Source organism: Balaenoptera borealis (assembly GCF_965194805.1).
Source record: "Balaenoptera borealis genome assembly, chromosome: 6".
In the NCBI taxonomy this organism is placed as follows: domain Eukaryota; kingdom Metazoa; phylum Chordata; class Mammalia; order Artiodactyla; family Balaenopteridae; genus Balaenoptera; species Balaenoptera borealis.
This window is the reverse complement of record NC_138863.1, coordinates 73,132,358-73,149,765: the sequence shown is the minus strand read 5'-3', so window position 1 is coordinate 73,149,765 and position 17,408 is coordinate 73,132,358. Positions and strand designations below refer to the sequence as shown.

The 17,408-nt window shown below is 36.7% G+C and overlaps 1 protein-coding gene and 1 pseudogene across 27 annotated transcripts in view; one reads left to right on the top strand and one right to left on the bottom strand.

Annotated features, from left to right (window-relative positions):
• The window catches only part of LOC309630263 (heterogeneous nuclear ribonucleoprotein R pseudogene), a 499,447-nt pseudogene that overhangs the window by 152,988 nt on the left and 329,051 nt on the right, over nucleotides 1-17,408 (bottom strand). The window lies entirely within an intron of this gene.
• PKP4 (plakophilin 4) overlaps nucleotides 1-17,408 on the top strand; it is a 246,574-nt gene that overhangs the window by 163,753 nt on the left and 65,413 nt on the right. The window lies entirely within an intron of this gene.

The window sequence follows — 17,408 nt, the reverse complement described above, 5'->3', positions numbered from 1 at the left end:
ATCCCTGCCTGCTCAGGAGTTTTCAGTAATATTCCATTGAAATTCCAGAAATTGAGACCAACTGCTGAATTTGTTTTTAAATAGCTAACTTACTGGAGAGTCATTTTCTAAGGATAAGCTCAAGATGCCCTAGGCAGAAAAGATTTCCATTTATGATTCAATTCAGGAGAATCAGCTTACTTGTGTTTTCTGGTTGGTTGATTGGTTGGTTGGTTGATTTTTGATTTTTAACTTGTACCAAGGATCGCAGGCTGTTGCAAAGCAGAAAACCAAGGCCTTGGACACTCAAAGAGATAACCTCCCCAAGTGTGGGGAAGAATCATCCATTCTACAAAACGTTTTTATTTTCCTAGACTGATTGGGAAGGAATCTTAAGGAGAAGCTCCCCTGGACATAATAAAGTTGTTTTAAGCACGTATGCTTTATTGTTTTCTTGCCTTTCTGTTGCCATCTCTCTTCATTATTCTGTATTTTCTAGCTTACCAGCATTACATGTCTGCTCTCTAAAAACATAAATGGACCTCCTCTTGTCTTTTATGAAGAGGAGTTTATTATTTTCTGCTGTGGCTTTGTTTTTTCCTTAGCCTTGCATTTCTTATGACCTTGGATTTTGTGGGTGTCGTTATGTATACTCTGCTGAAAAAGAGGGAAGAGGGAATGTTGTCTTAGGGTTCCTGTTTCCTCTTTTGTTAGTGTGCCATTTTTCCACTATTCATGTCTTCATGTCTCTTACCGATGTATGTATTTGTACAGTCTCTTACGTTCCACCAAAATTTGAGGTAGCTTTTAAGAATCCATATAATAAAATAGAAAAATAAACTCCAGAATCACAGAAAATATATGTTAGAATAATAGGTAAAGACCTGAAGACAGTGAGAATGCAAATTTATGCACAAGTAATTATACTTCTTCATGATGGAAAATATTATATTATGGAGGATGTCTTTTAAAGAAAAAAACCTTGGACTTACCTCTTGAAAAAGCACACCAATTCAGTCATAAAAATAACCAAACACCATGTTCCCTACCTACCAGAAAGAAGCTGTTGAAGCCATAAATTGGGTCCTTTTGTCAAAGTGATCATGGGTTGTTACTTAAATCCTCCAGCCACATCCTGTAAATTTGTGAATATTATGAATTTGTGAATTTTGTCACAGATCACAATTTCACAGTTTTTCTGTTTCAGGGGAAAAATTACTAGAGTCTAGGCAGTTGCCAGTTTGGGTACTTGTGTGTAAAATGAGGGGAGGGGAGCGGCATCAGCCTGAGAATCTACCCCTCCCCTCCTCTTCCCTGCAGATTAGGACAAGGAGCAGCCTCCAGAGCTTGTGTGCTGTCTGTCCCCACAGTAGGAAGTTATATCATACATATTCATAAATAGAATATTAAATTAGCAATCATGTATAAAGGACTATTATTTTACTGCAGATTTTGAATGTTATGATTTATTAGGACTATAAATTGTATAAATGACAAAATTTTATTTCTGCTTCTCTTCCAAATACCAAGAGGAATATGAATTTCTGTTAATATTGGCCTTGGAGTCCCAAGTTTTTCCTCCCTTATTTTTTCAGGCCTTTTTTAGTAACACAGTCATTATAGTCTTCTTACCACAATTGCAGTGCTGTAGCTTCCTAATCACCACTTTTTCATGTTTTGTTACAAAAGTAAGGCATGCTTTTTTGTGTGTGTGTTTTTTGTTTATTTGTTTGTTTATTTTGGCACGCTTCTTATTTAAAATAAATTGTCTAGAAGAATTTGGAGTAAAAGGTAAAAATTTCCTTCATTGCCACGTCTACCCATACCATGGCCATTTCTCCACATACCTACACACACACACACACACACACACACAGAAAATCTGAGGGATGTGTGTGTGTGTGTGTGTGTGTGTGTGTGTGTGTGTAAGTAAATATCCACACATTTGCATTTGTTTTGTTTTTAATACAATGAGGATATGTTATACATTGTTCTATGACTTAAGTTTTTTTTCCTTAACAACATAGTAAAACTATGCATGTGTTTCTGTGTCAGTTTATAAAGATCTGCCTCCTTTTTAATAGCTATCTATTGTTTAGAAAATTTATGTAACCAGTCCATTATTAGTGAACATTTTGTTTTTTCCAATTTTGCACTTTGACAAGCAGTGGTAAAATTTTTCACTGCACATCTGAGTGTCTCTGTTGATTACATTTTTAAGGGGAACTGCCTGGGCAAGGGTGTATACATTTTTATTTTGGCAAATAGTGTCAAATTGCCCACCGAAAATGCTTAACAGTATCTGGCAGGGGAGGAGATTTTTCCTCTACCCTCTTAGGTTAAGTAACTGGGGCCTGTGAATTTAACTGACAATAGACAGATTAATAATAATTTTTCAAAAACCCTAAGTAATCATATGCATATGAGAGCTCACAAAAGAAATAGCTCCCTAGGGACTTCCCTGGTGGTCCAGTGGTGAAGAATCCGCCTTCCAATGCAAGGGACACCAGTTCAATCCCTGGTCAGGGAACTAAGATCACACATGCTGTGGGGCAACTAAGCCCACGTGCCACAACTACTGAGCTCGCACACCTCAACTAGGAGCCTGCGTGCCGCACACTACAGAGCCCACATGCTCTGGAACCCGTGCCACAACTAGAGTGAGGAAATCTTCATGCCACAACTAGAGAGAAGCCCGCACGCAGCAATGAAGAGCCCACACGCCGCAACGAAAGATCCCACGTGTCTCAATGAAGATCAGCATGCTGCAACTAAGACCCAGTGCAGCCAAATAAATAAATAAATATTTTAAAAGTTTTAAAATTTAAAAATTAAAAAAAAAAGAAGTAGCTCCCTAAATGACTAGGGTTGGGGGTTTATATACCTAACTTAGGGGAGAGGAAGCAGGCAGAAGAGGCTTCTATGGGAAGAACAAGTGGATTTCTAGGGTAACAAACAGGAGATAAGACAGTTTGTGATGATGTTTGTTTACACAGGTGCAAGTGGTCGCTCCGATTTTTTTTTTTTTTTTTATTCCATAAAACTACCCCAGAAGGTATCCATGGCAACCTCACTCCCAGGACTTTTCTGCTTTTAGTGAAGTAAGGGAAGCTCCAAAAAGGCTTCTTTCTGCATCTGTTGAATCTCACATATCTTTAGTTTAGAATAATCTTCATGCCAGCTCTCAGGGTCCAAATAGGTCCCCACAAACATATATTCCTACCTATACCAAGTGTCATGCCTATCATGCTTCCCATGCTACCAGAGGGTAGTAACATACGAAGTGTAAATCATCATGAGTATTTAAAATTTTAATAAGTTATTAGGCTTTTTAAAAAAATTGCTTCAAATTTCCCTGTATCATAAACTCTATCTACAGATTAAATAGAGTAAAATCATTTACAGAAATAATTATTAAATATTCATTAAATCAGAACATTGCATGGAGACTTCAGCATACCACTGACCATTCTATTATTTGATTCATTCTTATGGAAATTGGAGATAAGCCTGATCTTGGAATTTAATAAATTTGTCATGATACCTATCAGCTTTGGTTTCTTCTCTTTTCGTATCTGGCTCAAAATGATCAGATACATTTTTCTGTCAACAAAAATGCAACAACGACTACCAAAACAAGCAAAAAACACTATCACTATTGGAGGTGATTTGGGTACCAACACCTCACTCCAGAGGTGCCCAAACTTTGCTGCACATTAAAATTGCCTGTGGAGCTGTTAAAATATTATTCCCAGGCCTCCCGATACACAATTAAATCCAAAAGTCTGGGGCCCAAACCAGAAATCAAGTCTTTAAAGCTCCCCAGTTGATTCCGCTCTGCAGTTTGAGAACCACTGCCTTACTCATAATTAAATCAACTTAGTTACTAGTAATTAAAGAGAAGAATTAAAATTTTATCTCGCTTGTCCTGTACAGATTTTATTTCAGGATCACCAAATAACCCTAGTCATTGCTGGCTATCTAAAGATTTCTAAAATATGCCAAAGAATTCCTGCTGATAAATGTAGAAAGAACAATAAAATTAGAAAAAAACCACCAATTTACAGACCCTAATGAAATCACTCGTTCAAGCAAAGATTGTCAGTGTATGCAAAAACCTCTATATTCTCAATCCTAGCTGCACATTGGAATCACCTTGGGAGTTTTTAAAAATCCTGATATTCATACCACAACTTGGGCTGATTGAATTGGAATCTCTGGGCATGGGACTCAGTTAGCAGTAGTTTCTAAATTCTGCGCCCTCCACTTCCACGCCAGGCAACCAAGTTGTGCAGTGTGCAACCAAGGTTGAGAATCCTTGCATTAGTAGAAAGGAAGATGGTGAACTTGAAAATACAAAGATGAGGCTGCCACCACTTGAATTGGCTAATTGATCTGAGCAAGTGTAAAAGTTCTGATGTGACGTCATGTGAAGTACACGGCACTGTTCATGAAGTATTCTAACCACAAAAGTTTGACCTGAAAGCTTTTAGCTCTAAATTTCTGCTTATAAGAAAATTTGAGGTTTGAGGATGTGTAAATGCCACCGTGAGAAATCCATCAAACAAATTTAGAATGTGGTGCATCCTATGAGTTTATTGCTATGGTTCCAGCAGTGAGCCAAGAAAGTGAAAATGAAGGAATGGGAAATCCTTTCTAGATGGAAAGAATTTAAGTAACAATCACAAACGCAATCAGTGAACCTTATTTCAGCCTGACTAGTACAAGCCACTGAAGAAAGACATTTCTGAGACATCAGGAAAGTTCTGAATATGAACTCATTATACGGCATTATGGAATAATTGTAGTTTTGTGAAGTCCTTATTTTATAGAGCTATAAATGGAAGTATTTAGAGTTCTGATCATCTGATATGAGAGGTCTGTTTTAAAATTCTCTAACAGAAGAAAGGAAAAAGATAAATGGATCGTAAAAGTGTGGTATAATGTTGTAATTATGAATTCTGGGGGGTTGTCAATTGTACTTTTGTCTTTATATATGTTTGAAAATTTTAATTTAAAAAAATTTAAATACAAATTCTTTAAATAAATGGTTCACAGTAGTGGGATTTAAATCGTACATCAGAGAGACGTGTTAAAGCCAGTAAGCTGTTGCCCATACTCTGAAGGCTGGTCCTAACAGAAATGAAACCAACTATGAGACAGTGACATGTGCTCCCCAGCCAGTGGGTGGTACTTAATTTGAGTTTCCACATAGGTGGGATTTTATTAAAATTCTTATTAAGCAAAATCACCTGTAGCGTGCTGGGCATCAGCTTGGAACTCCACATTTATCACTCTGTTTGTGCCACCAAATAAGAATATTCGCATTTTGCTTTAGCCAACATGTATCTTTATGTCCTGAGCCAGTTATTCATGACGTATGAACACATCCCCCAGAAGCTTAAATATTGTTAGTACTTCATGTAAAAATCAAATATCCAGCTTTAGCCTTTAACATTTTATGTTTAATTCAAACATGTCAAGTAAATATTTAAATTTTCTCATTCTTTTAGTGATATGTGAAGAAATAATCTATTAACTAGCTAAAATAAAATAGAACTTGTAAAGTCCGAAATCTCCTTTTTTTCCATTACCACCTCCTCAACACAGAGCCCCACTTCCTTAGCTTACAGTTGTTACTTTGGGAAACAGTAAAAAGGCTACCATCTATAACTCCACATTTCATTTTTATGCCAAAGTTAGCCTGCATTTAGCTTTATCTTGATAATCTTTACCAAAATAGATAATCCAGTAGAAAAGTACAGAAAAACCTGGTTTCACAAGACCCATTCATTTCTTTTAATGGTGAATATGTATGGAATTCTTTAGAGAAGGTTTTTTTTGGTTTTTTTTTTTAAACAGAAGAAATGTATCTCCCACTATCAAATATTTTCATTTGTATATTTGGTAACATCTTTTCCCCAAAAGGAACAAAATTTGTCTTTGGAAAAATATTTGACTGGTTTTTGAGCACTTATTTTCCATAGACTACACTTTTTACATCACAGCAAGTCCCTTATTCTTTGTTCAGCTTTACTCGTTAGGAAGTGAGAGCCCTCTGGCCTTTTATGAACACCGCCTGTTAAACTCAGACACTTTGCAGATGTGATCCATTTCTTTTCATCTTTATATTTCTAAACTTCTTGTTTTTATAGTTTTCCTTTTATAAGTATAATAGAGTATGAATTTTTTATGGTAGGTTTAATAACTGTATTTTAATTAGTACCCAGACTAAAAATACTTAATAAACACTCATCTTAATATGACTACTTGTGGAAATTCCTATTTTTTCCCCTAAAAATTAGTTTTAATCGTTTTGAATCCCTGAAGAGAATTCAGGAATTTTAAAATGTTTTTGAACAGGAGAGCTCTCTGGTGGCATACAAACCTAAACTATTTTTCAGATTTGTCATTGTAGAAATCAAATAAAGTACTTTATACCAGTTTATACAGATACGAAGTTTGCTTAAACTATGAGATTCAATTTGGGTAGATGAGCTTCTACAGTGGATTTTAAGGCAGACTAGTTGATGTTTAGAGCAAGGTTTAAAGTGAACTGGAAGGTACTTCATTAATAATGGTTTCTATTTTCCAAGGCTTTTCACACAGTGTTTTCCGTATGAGTAAAAATTTTAGGGCCATTGTCTTATTAATTTTTAAGAGATAGTATAAGCATGCATAAGACCCAAAAATCTAGATATATCAAGAGAACCAGACTAGAAATAGCTTCAAGAAACATGGTCTTCTGCTCGTTCTTCTAAGTCTTTACTTCCATTAAAACCCAACTTTGAAAGAATATCATATGTATGTAGTAGTTTGTAGTTGGGTCAACAAACTCCAAGTATCTGTAGTATTCTTAAGATATCAGTCAATATCCATTTCTGTCTTATGTGGATTAAAGAATGTTCTTATGCCTCATGCTTCCATCACCCTATTTACATTTTCACTCTGAAACAGGATTTCCCAATGTTCTCATTGCCTCCAATAATAAGGTTACCTGCTGTAGAAATGAGTCTTGTGCATCAGAGAAGCTACTGAAGAGGACAAGTCTTGGGGACCATTTTCCAGGTCCCCTTCCAGAATTTGGCTGAGAGCTTTACTTCTTAGCCACTGAAGGCACTGGAATATTTCTGCAGCAGCTCTGTGGAAAGTAGACTCCCTCCTGAGCCTACGGTGCTACGGGAAGTGAGAGTCCCAGAGCCAAACAGGAAGTTGAGTCCCCATAAGACTAAACTCTCTACTCATATTTTTCACAGTGTTGCACCTGAGTGTGATAGCCTGACCTCAACTCATAGGCCAGAGTTGGAAGAAATGTGACATACCCAATTCCCTTAACTGTCAAAGAAAGTATCATCTGCCTTAACATTGTGTGCTATTACCATCCCAAGATGCCTGCCAAAACCCACACTACACTACCTTTTATGTAAGGGCAAACCCCTGAACGCTGTAGCCACTCAGGACAGGGAGAATCTAGCATAAGGTTGCAGCCTGCTGGTTTGTGAAAGACTAGTTACAGGGTTATACATACTAAAAATCTCCTTACTGATCCCTAGGTTCCTGTTTCAGTGGTGATTTTACACACAGTGTAGACCTCTGTCATTTCATATAACATAAACAGACACATAGATTAACAAAGCAGAGGCATTTTAAGTATTTCAAGTTATTTAAAGAAGGCTTAGACCTTTTACTGAGCATATTTTTATGCATACTTGGTATGTATTTGGGAGGTACATCACAGAAAAGATAAAATAATTCACTTTGTATTTCATCTTTTACTGCGAGCTTAATGGGATGGGTAATGTAACAGATTTTCATAGCCCTACAACATTATTGTCCCTTACATGCTAATATTTTTCTTAGCTGCAGCCTTCTACTTTTTCTAATTAATTGCCCTTTTTTGGGTAATATTTAGGCACTCAGACGAAATGTAGCAGGCAAGAAGGACCATGCTTCCACAAGTCTCCCAGTCTTAATCACAGATGGAGATCATTTCATTCCACCTTGAAGCTTATTCAAGTTCTATATTTGTAGACATTCATTTTCTTGGAAGATGCTAATTTGATGTTTGAAAATCTCCCATAGTATATTTCTGGTGTCCCAGAAAACATGTTTGTGATTTTTTCAAAAAGATAACACATGTTCTTCAGTACACAGATTAAAGAAGTAGCATTCATATTCTGTTTGCCATTTTTACTCATAAAAATCTCTCAATTTCATGTTCTGATTGTGCTAAACAGCATGCCAACTGTTTAATTGTAGTTTACAGCATTGATCATGAAATGATGAACTCCATCCTGTAAGTCTCTGTGGGTTTCTCTGGTAAATTTGACTAGTATCTGCTTCCATTCCACAAAGCAGACATTTTTAAAAGACATTTATTTGAAAGATTGCATAAATAATGCATAATTAGTAATTGTGACACACCATACTACAATAAGGTATACTTTATTCAGTAATTAGGAAATGACCCGTTTGTATATCTGAGGTATAGTAGCTGTATGTACATACATTTATGTGGGTGTATACAATTTGTGAATTACAAGTTTTCAAAGAAACAGTAAATAATAGCAAAAACTATCTTGAAAACAATTTAATTTCCTTTTAGTGATTCAGAAGAGATTTCAGTATCTTTTTGTCTTTGCAGGTATACATTATCATTGGACTCTTACTATAGAAGTAGAAAAATGACTGAAGACCTTATTCATAGTATAGAATTTGGTTGTTTTACAGTTCCTATTAAATCAACCTCTTTAACCAACTTTGTAAAACTGTAACTTTTATATTTACTGAAATATCAAGCACAAAATAGGTACCCTGTACTCTAAACCCAGTTATTTAGATCTTCAAATTAGATTTTGGGTACATGGGGATTTAATATTTTAGTGTTCTCGTTAACATCTCTGTGTCCTTTTCTATATTCTGTTTTCTGAGGCATTGCATTTAAAACTATAAGAAACACAGGCTTCCCTGAGGGTCCAGTGGTTAAGACTCTGCTTCCACTGCAGGGGCACGGGTTCAGGGAGCTGAGATCCTGCGTGCCACACGGTGCAGCCAAAAAGTAAATAAATAAAAAATAAAAATATAAGAAACAGATACTAACATTTAGAGGGTAGATGATCATATTACTTGGGGGTAATTTTGTTGATTTTGTTTGTGTTTGCATTTTTTGAGATTCTAATTCTGTTAAGTTTTACTGTTAGGGTGACCAGTATGGAATAATGTATCTTACAATTTGTACTTGATCTGTGTAAGATTATTTATTTATTTATTTATTTTATTAAAGCATAGCTGGTATACAATATTGTATTAGTTTTGGGTGTATGGCATTGTGATCTGACATTTATATACATTAAAAATTGATCATAATAAGTCTGGTAACCATCTGTCACTGTACAGAGTTATTGGGATATTGTTGATTTTATTCTCTTTTTCTTTTTAATACATCTTTGTTGGAGTATAATTGCTTCACAATACTGTGTTAGTTTCTGTTGTACAACAAAGTGAATCAGCCATATGCATACACATGTCCCCATATCCCCTCCCTCTTGAGCCTCCCTCCCACCCTCCCTATCCCACCCCTCTAGGTGGTCACAAAGCACCGAGCTGATCTCCCTGTGCTATGCAGCTGCTTCCCACTAGCTATCTATTTTACATTTGGTAGTGTATATATATCCATGCCACTCTCTCACTTCGCCCCAGCTTCCCCCTCCCCCACCCCGTGTCCTCAAGGCCATCCTCCACGTCTGCGTCTGTATTCCTGCCCTGCCCCTAGGTTCATCTGTTCTGTACATTATGTCCCCATGACTTATTTATTTTATAACTGGAAGTCTGTACCTCTTAAGCCCCTTCACCATTTTTGCCAACCATCCCCCCACACCCATCCCTTGACAGCTAATTTCTTTCCCTGTGTCTATGAGTCTGTTTCTGTTTTGGTTTTTAGCGTCCACATATAAATGAAATCATGTGGTATTTGTCATTGTCTGACTTACTTCACTTAGCACGATACCCTCTAGGTCTGTCCATGTTGTGGCAAATGGCAAAATTTCATTCTTTTTTATGGCTGAGTAATATTCACACAAGGGAATACCACATCTTTAGCCATTCATCCATTGATGGACACTTAGGCTGCTTCCGTATTTGGCTATTGTAAGTGATGGTGCAGTGAACATATGAGTGCATATATCTTCTCAAATTATTGCTTCTATTATCTTCAGATAAATATCCAGAAGTGAAATTGCTGGATCATATGGTAGTTCTATTTTTAATATTTTGAGGAGCCTCCATACTCTTTTCCATCATGGCTGCACCAATTTACAATCCCACTAACAGTACCCAAGGGTTTTCTTTTCTCCACATCATCACCAACACTTGATTTTTGTCTTTTTGATAATAACCATTCTGACAGGTGTGAGGTGATAGCGCATTGTGGTTTTGATTTATATTTCCGTATGATTAGTGATGTTGAGCATCTTTTCATGTGTCTGTTGATCATCTGTATGTCTTCCTTATAAAAATGTCTATTCAAGTGGGAGACGCAAGAGGGAAGAGATATAGGGACATATGTATATGTGTAACTGATTCACTTTGTTATAAAGCAGAAACTAACACACCATTGTAAAGCAATTATACTCCAATAAAGATGTTAAAAAAAATGTCTATTCAAGTCCTCTGCCCATTTTTTAATTGAATTATTTGTTGTTTTTTGGTTTTTTTGATGTTAATTTGTATGAGTTCTTTATGATTTTGAATATTAACCCCTTAACCTATATATCATTTGCAAATATCTTCTCCCAGTCAGTGGGGTGCCTTTTCGTTTTGTTGGTGTACGAAAGCTGTTTAGTTTGAGGTGGTCTCGTTTGTTTATTTTTGCTTTTGTTGTCCTTGCCTGGGGAGACAGATCCAAAAAAATATTGCTAAGACTGTTGTCAAAGAGTGTACTGCCTATGTCTTGTTCTAGGGTTTTATGGTTTCAGATCTTACATTTGAGTCGTTAATCCATTTTGATTTTATTTTTGTGTGTGTTGTAAAAAAAAAAAAAAAAAGTGACCCAGTTTCATTCTTTTGCATGTAGTTGTCCAGTTTTCCTAACACCATTTATTGAAGTGACTGCCTTTCCCCATTGCATATTCTTGACTTCTTTGTAGTAAATTAATTGACCATATAAGCATGGGGTTTTTTGGATTAGTTTGAGAAGGATAGGTCTTAACTTTTCTTTTTGTTTGTTTGTTTGGTAGAATTCACCTGTGAAGCCAGTCTGGGCCTGGGCTTTTGTCTGTTGGGAGTTTTTTGATTACTGATTTAATTTCATTACTAGCAATCAGTCTGCTCAGATTTTCTGTTTCTTCCTGATTCAGTCTTGAAAGATTTTGTGTTTCTAGGAATTTATCCATTTCTTCTAGGTTGGCTGATTTGTTGGCGTATAATTGTTTGGAGTAATCTCTTAAAGTCCTCTGTGGTGTCAGTTGTAACTTCTCCTGTTTCATTTTTGATTTTATTTATTTGAGTCCCCTCTCTGTTTTTCTTGATGAGTGTAGCCAAAGGTTTATCAATTTTGTTTATCTTTTCAGAGAACCAGCTTTTAGTTTCATTGATCTTTTCTATTGTTTTTTTAGTCTCTATTTGAGTTATTTCTGCTCCAATCTTTATTACTTCCTTCCTTCTGCTAACTTTGGGCTTTGTTCTTTTTCCACTTCCTTTAGGTGCAAGGTTAGATTATTTATTTCAGAATTTTCTTGTTTCCTGAGGTAGTCCTGTATCACTATAAACTTCCCTCTTAAAACTGATTTTGCCTAGTCCCATAGATTTTGAAATATTGTGTTTCCACTTTGTTTGTCTCAAGGTATTTTTTTATTTCTTCTTTGATTCCTTCATTGACCCATTGGTTGTTTAGTTGCATGTTGTTTAGCCTTCAGGTGTTTGTGGTTTTGTCAGTTTTCTTCTTGTTACTGATTTCTAGTTTCATACTATTATGGTCAGAAAAGATGCTTGATGCGATTTCAGTCTTCATAAATTTATCGAGACTTGTTTTGTGGCCTAACATGTGATCCATCCTGGAGAATGTTCCATGTGCCTTAGAAAAGAATATGTATTCTGCTATTTTGGGGTGGTGGAGTTTTCTGTGTGTGTGTGTGTGTGTGTGTGTGTATATATATATATATATATATATATATATATATATATATATATATATATGTATACACACATTAAGTCTATCTGGTCTAATGTGTTGTTTAAAGTCAGTGTTCCCTTATTGACTGTCTGGTTGATCTGTCCATTGACGTAAGTGGGGTGTTAAAGACCCTATTATCATATTGCTGTCAGTGTTTCCCTTTATCTATTTAGGTGCTCCTGTGTTGGGTGCATAGCTGTTTACAAGTTATGTCCTTTTGTTGGATTGATCCCTTTATCATTATGTAATGCCCTTCTTTGTCTCTCGTTACAGTCTGTATTTTAAATTTTATTTTGCCTGATAGAAGTATTGCTACCCCAGCTTTCTTTTAATTTCTGTTTGCATGGAACATCTTTTTCCATCCCTTCACTTGTGTGTTTGGATCTGAAGTGAGTCTCTTGTAGGCAGCATATATATGGGTCTTGTTTTTTAATCCATTCTGCCACCCTATGTCTTTTGATTGGAACATGTTGTCCATTTCGATTAAAAGTAATTATTGGCAGGTACATACTTATGGCCATTTTGTTAATTGTTTTCTGGCTGTTTTTGTAGTTCTTCTCTGTCCCTTCCTTCTTCTCTTGTTCTCTTCCCTTGTGATTTGATGGCTTTCTTTAGTGTAATGTTTATATTTCTTTCTCTTTATTTTTTGTGTATCTGTTACAGGTTTTTGGTTTGTGGTTCCCATGAGTTTTATATATAACAGCCTATGAATATAGCAGTCTATTTTAAGCTGATGGTCACTTAAGTTTGTGCACTTTCTAAAAGCACTACTTTTTTTACTCCCTTCCTTAAACATTCTATGTTTTTGAGGTCATATTTTTATTTTGTGTATCACTTAACTCATTATTTTAGATATAGATGATTTTACTACTTTTGTCCTTTAACCTTCATACTGACTTTTTACGTGGTTGGTCAACTACTTTTACTATATGTTTCCCTTTACCAGTGCTATTTTTTTCTTTCATCATTTTGTTCATTTGTTTGTTTGTTTCTAGTTATAGCCTTTTCTTTTCCATTTAAAAAAGTCCGTTTAACATTTTTTTAAGACCAGTTTAGTGATGATGACCTTCTTTAGCTTTTACTTGTTTGGAAAACTCTTTATCTCACAATTCTGAATGATAATCTTGCTGGGTAGGGTATTCTTGGTTGTAAGTTTTCCCTTTCATTACTTTGACTATATCATGCCACTCCTTTATGGCCTGTAAAGTTTCTGCTGAAAAATCAGCCAATTGCCTTATGGCATATTAACCCTTGTATGTGACTTTTTGTTTTTCTCTCTTTATCTTTAACAGTTGCCATTTAATTATGTCTTGGTGTGGATCTCTTTGAGTTCATCTTATTTGGGACTTTGTGCTTCCTGCACCTGGATATCTGTTTTCTTCCCCAGGTTAGGGAAGTTTCAGCCATTATTTCTTCAGATGGATTTTCTGTCCTTTTCTCTCTCTCTTCTCCTTCTACAGACCCTGTAATGTGAATGTTGGATAGTTGATGTTGTTGCAGTAGTCCCTTAAACTATCCTCATTTTTTAAATTCTTTTTCCTTTTTGCTTTTCTTATTCAGTGATTTTCACCATCCTGTCTTCCATATCATTGATATGTTCTTCTGCATCCTCTAATCTGCTGTTGATTTCCTCTAGTGTGTTTTTTACTTCAATTATTTTATTCTTCAATTCTGATTAGTTCTTTTTTATATTTTCTCTCTCTTTTTTGAAGTTCTCCCTGAGTTCATCCTAGTTTGGTGAGCATCTTTTTGACCATTATTTTGAACTCTACCTGGTAAATTGTTCATCTCCATTTTGTGCAGTTCTTTTTCTGAGTTTTTGTCTTGTTTTTTTCATTTGGAAGCTATTCCTTTGTCTCCTCATTTTGTCTAACTCTCTGTGTTTGTTTCTATGCATTAGGCATATCATCTATGTCTCCTGGTCCTGAAAAGGTGGTCTTATATAGAAAGTCCCCTGTGAGGTCCAGTATCACAATTCCTCCTGGTCACAAGAGCCAGGATATCCAGGGCTACCCCTGTGTGTGCCCTCTTGTTGTGGTTAGACCACTATTGCTACAGGCACTCTGGTAGGCTGGGCTCACCTCTTGGTCCAGCCAGCTGATAGATTTTTCCTCAACTGCTGCAGGCACACTGATGTGTGGGGCTGGTCCCCAGCTCAACTGGCTGCAAGGCCAGCCAGAACTGTTGCAGACATGCTGTTATGCTGAGCTAGCTCCCTGGAGTGGGAGCCACTTTGGAGGGGTGCCAATGCTGGCTGGGGCTACCCAGTGGCTGGGGCAGAGTGAGAACCACTTTAAAGGGGCCCACTGGGGCAGGTGGGTTGGGCAGGGCTGGTCCTCAGGAACACCTGGGGAAGGTGCACAGTGTTAGTTAGGTTGAAAAAAGAGAAACAGAAATGGTGGTTGCCAGCAACAGGTCAGCCAGGGGGAAGGAAAGTGAAAAGAAAAAAAATGGCATCTGACAGTGTTTCCATTCCCAGAGAAAGTTCCACCAGATACCTGCCGTGTGGCACATACCTCCAAATTAGTCAGTGAATCTCCTTTTCATATGACCTCGATGCTTTTCAAGCTGTTGCTTCTGCCCTAGTACCTGGAACAGGTGAGTTTGTGTGTGAGCTCTTTATGGGCAGAGTCTTGGTTTCCCACAGCCCTCTGGCTCTTCCAAACTTAAGCCTTGCTGGTTTTCAAAGACAGACGTTATGGGGGCTTGTCTTCCTTGTGCAGGTCCCCTGGCCTGGGGAGCGTGACGTGGGACTTGTGTCCCTCACTCCTCAGGGGTCCTCCACGGTTGTAATATCTCTCCCATTTGTGGGTTGCTGCACTAAGTGTGTGCGTTCTGACTAGACCGTGTATCTTCCCCTCCTACCCATCTCAATGTGGACTTTTCTTTATATCCTCAGTTGTAGAAAATCTGTTCTGCTAGTCTTCAGGTCATTCTCAGACATGGTTGTTCTATCCGTAGTTGCAGTTTTGTGTATCCATAGGAGGAAGTGAGCTCAGTATCCTCCTACTCTGCCATCTTGATCCCATCAAGATTATTTTAAATAGCTTCTCTTAGAAAAGAGTGTAAATGAGCACAATTGCTTGTCACCTGGTTTGTGAGAAAATGTTCCATTGGATAAAGAGACAAAATTGCTGAAGTACAGATTTTTAGTGTGTCTCTTTTTCTTTTCTTATTTAAATAATATCTCCTAATGGTTAAAAAGAGAGAGACATACACAGAAGTCTAATGGTTTTGGTTTCCATGGTGATAATTTCTCAGATTCTGACACTGCATGCCACCTAGTGTTTCCAAGCCGAGAGCTTTGATGTAATGGTATCTCAGGTTTTATCTTGTACTAAAGCTGAAGCTAGGAACTATCTAAACATCTTTTTCTTTTTAAAAGTGGCACATTTTTCCATTATGCCAATTCTTGAAACTGCCAGATTGGTACTTCCATGTCTATAGTTTGTTGCCATTTCCTATGTGATTTTCCAGTGTTCCATTCCTGGATGAAATAAAGGTGGATTACTACCTAGCTCTGATTTCAGGTCCTCTCTTGTTTAGCTTCTCTGAGGCATTCCATTCCCTGTAAAACTCTTATAACCTAGCAAACTATGTATTTTACTTAGTCCCTAATAAAACTCCTTCAAGAATTGCTGTGTAAGAATGTTTAGACTTGTGGAAAGACAGAAGACTTACAAATGAAGCAGATTACTCTCCAGTATTATCAGCCTGATAGAGACTTAGATCATGTTTCAGTGTGTACCAGGGAATCCACATACGATCTGAAATCTGTACTGAAATTCCAAACTTAAGAATTCAGAACTGTCACAGAGCTCTGCTACCTAGAAGTGTAATGTCAAATGATAAACCTAGAGACAGGTTCATCAAAAACCTATATTAAGAATGTCAGCAAATGTTTCTGGAGGCTAGGAAACAAAACATTGGATTGAATCTGACATCAAGTTAAAGGTTTAGAATGTGGCATCCCAGTTCTCCTGTAAACCCTATATTCACTTTCCAAACTAGCTTGATCAGCAATGCCTAAAAGTTTTACTTTGCTTTTCATAGACAAACCTTATTGAACACAATAAAGTAAAGCCCACAGCACAATGCCAGGCATGAATCAGTACTCAATAAAGAGAAGCTGCTATTCTTACTGGGAATTTGTTCGTTCAGTAAATATTTACTGAGCACCTACTGAGTGCTATGCACCTATCCTAGGCACTGAGGATACAACAGTAAACAAAGCAGACAAAAGTCCCTGCCTGCTTTGAGCTTACAGTCTAGTGGAGAGAGATGGTGATAAGTGCTATAAAGAAAGGGCAAACTGGCCTCCTGTGGTAAGTGGATACTGCTTAGTTATTACTTCCTTTAGGAAATTTTTCCTAAGCTCCTTTCCCCCAGATAGTAACACAAACATGTGCATGCACGCAACACACTGAATCTTTTCTCAGCTGCATTCTTAGAGCCTGGCATATAGTGGGGCCTTAATAAATAGTTAAAGAAAGAAAGTCAGAAAGGAAAGACTAATTTCAATCCTTAGGATTGTGTGTTAAACTCAGAATGTGATGCAGATTCAATTTAAATCTGTAAAGTGAGAGTGAAGTGGCATTCCTGAAAAAAAATGTTTGTTAGCAACATGAGGGTTAAACTTGAGGAAAGAAAGACTTGTCATGAAGATAATCAGAATATGGGCAAATATATTTTGAAGAACCTAGAGGAAAGAGAACATATTTGATTAGAATTGGGAAAAGGCAGTATAAGCTACACCACCTAAATTTACAGCGTAAAAAAGAGGTTGGAATAGGGAAGAAGATAAATTGTTTTGTTTTGTTTTTTGAGTTCAAGATGGCAAAATGATACAGATGAAAATAAAACAAGATAATGGGCGAGACAGATTTGAGTAAAGAAAACAGTAATGACGTTAGATTTGTCTATATTCATTTGGTAAAGGCTAAAAGAATAAAATAAGCAAATGGATAAGAAATTAAAATTTCCATTGTTGGCAATTCTGAAAACTCTGCGTAGAGTTCCTTTGATTTTAGATGATATGAAATATGACATAAAAAGCTAGCCCTACCTTCAGAGGTTTCATCACCAAGCTCAATAATGTGAACATCATGCAAGTTTTCATTTCACTAGTTTGAGATATAGAGGATCTTTTTTTACACAGTCACCCTTCTCATTCCATCTGTTAATCCTCTTGGAGGAACTCACCCTGAGAGGTGAGTTTTCCAAGGGGTAACAAGGTCAGTTTTCAGATTTTAATTTAATG